Source organism: Nannospalax galili, unplaced genomic scaffold (genome assembly GCF_000622305.1).
Source record: "Nannospalax galili isolate Female #2095 unplaced genomic scaffold, S.galili_v1.0 scaffold641, whole genome shotgun sequence".
Lineage (NCBI taxonomy): Eukaryota > Metazoa > Chordata > Mammalia > Rodentia > Spalacidae > Nannospalax > Nannospalax galili.
Window position 1 is genome coordinate 3,290,324 of NW_008345311.1, and position 2,533 is coordinate 3,292,856.

A 2,533-nucleotide genomic window follows, 5' to 3' on the forward strand; every position below is an offset into this window, starting at 1 on the left:
CACAAATCTCACTGCAACTCTGGGGGGTGTTGTAATTCTGGTAATGGGGTTTACCAAAGTAGTTTGGGGACTTCACCTAAATCATACGTAAGCCAAAATATAAAATTTAAATGGAACATACAGAAGAATATGAAAATAAATATATTCCAATACTTAAGATAAGGATATTATTTTGGTACTTTGTAATACACAATTTAGCCAGGAACTCATTTCGGTATGCTGAGTAGAGTGGCAACAGCCCAATACTCAATGCCACATTCTCCAAGGGGCGAGAGGCAACGGTGCCATCACATTCCACAAATGTCCCTTCACACGGTAAAAATATTTCTGACAGTCACTCTGCCCAAACCTTCCTATTCATAACACTGTCAGCTGTTGTGTCACTCATAGTGACGGAGAGAAGGAAAGATGATTGTGGTAATAAAGATGGTAGGCATAAATCATTGCATAGTGATGAAGGAGTTAAAGACGTGCCATCTCAAAATAAGTCAGACTGGTGTGTTGATCACTTCAGCGGAGGAACAATTGCTGTAGGAAGGGCCATTTGGCCTGTCTTCCTCTACATGTTGCAAGCCATAAAGATTCATTTGAGAGGAACCTCATTCACATATCAAGACTGAGACTAGACTGGATCACCAAAGACTCATAATTGGTCCTACACGTGAACTGAAAAAACAAGCTCTGAAAAGACCTTTATCTTCCACTAGAATCTGTAGCCCCATACAACTCTCAGTAATATCGCTAAAATTTACTACCCTAGACCACATACAAATTTGTCCCTTCATTTGTTCAAATACTTGTGGTTTTGTCATTTCTTTGGATTTCACCAATTTGTGAAGAACTCATGAATATCAAAAATTCAATTAAAACATTTACATTCTCTTGCTAATTAGCTCTAATATATGTTGTATTCCTAGATCTAACCATTCCTAGATCTAACCAAGGAACCCACATAAGAAATAAGGAGAAAAGAGGAGGATCTCTCAATAAGCAAGAAGCATCTGAAATGCCCATTGTAACAGTGGCTGACATAGTCCTAGCTGAAATAATGAACCAAGATATATTGCACTGGCCACAGGGAATCAGTAATGTCAACATTCAAGTAACTACAATTTAAAATTGTAATGTGAAATTAAGTTGAGTTGAAGTATCAAAAATTCTTAGAGAGCTGTGATGTGGCTCAGAAAGCAAAGGCGCCTGAGTTCAGTCCCCAGAACCCAGGTAAAGGTGGAAGAAGAGAACTGATTTTGTGAAGTTGTCCTCTGACCTTCCCCCATGCATCATGGTATATGCTCCCTATACATCATGCATATCCATACAATAACAAATATTTTTTAAATTGATAGAACCCAAAGGGATCTGATGTCAGGTACACTTCCTCCTCTTATTTAAGGGAGGAAATGCCTGTCTTAGTCCATTCAGGGTGCTATAGCAAAATACTGTAGATTAGTTTATAAACAATATACAGTTATTGCTGACAAATCTAAAAGCTAGGAAGACTAAAATCAAGTTGTCAAAATGTTCATTGACTGGTGAAGGCCCATTTCCTTTTTCATAAATGGAATGTTCTCCAACTATCCTCATGCAGAGTAATAAACAAAGGTCTCCCTGGAGTCTTTTATATAAGGTACTAACTAATCTCATTCATGACAGAACCACTTTCCAAAGGCCCTAACTCCTAACTCTTGTTCTTTGGGAGAGAGGATTTCAACATATGAATTTGACGGTTCATAAATATACAGATCACAATAAGGCTCATAGAAGCCTAATTTAAATTAGATCTTACACAAAAGTTCAGCATATTAAGCTAATCAAAATAATTGTTATAATTGAAGGAGCCATAACAAACATCCCTTTCATTTTCCCTTAACCACCAATCATTTCTAAAATTCTCCAAGCAATTCCAATATTCTTCACTATGTCCTTGGAAAATGAAGTATGTAAGTCCCAAATTCTTCTGTTCAAGTTTGTTGTATAAGTGTGTACCAACCTGTAAATTTCCCCCAAATTTCCTGACTCATAAGCCTATGCACAATTTCTAGAAATTCCCCTTAACTTTTTTGTGACTTTGCTTACATGTCTCTTATAAACATATGACTTTTTTATTGCAGTTCCAATGAATCAACAGAGTTTTTACTCTAAATGAAATATTTTAGAGTACACATTATATATAAATGTAAGTGACACTTCAAAGAATTGTTTACAATGTAAGAAATTTACTATGGTCCAATATTGTATAACTGTATTAATTCAGCTGTGAACCTAAAAATGTACAGCCAATTTTGGAAGAGATGCATCTTTGCTCTAGAAATTGTTATTGAATATGTCAATGCTGTTGTAATAAAATGCTTCTAACCATATGGTTATTAAATAATTTTTTTGAAAAAAAGAAATTTGCTGGGCATGGTGGTGCACGCCTGTAGTCCCAGCACTTGGGAGGCAGAGGCAGGCAGATCTCTGGGAGTTCCAGGCCAGCCTGGTCTACATAGTAAGTTCCAGGACAGCTGGGGCCACAGGGAGACCCTGCTTCAAA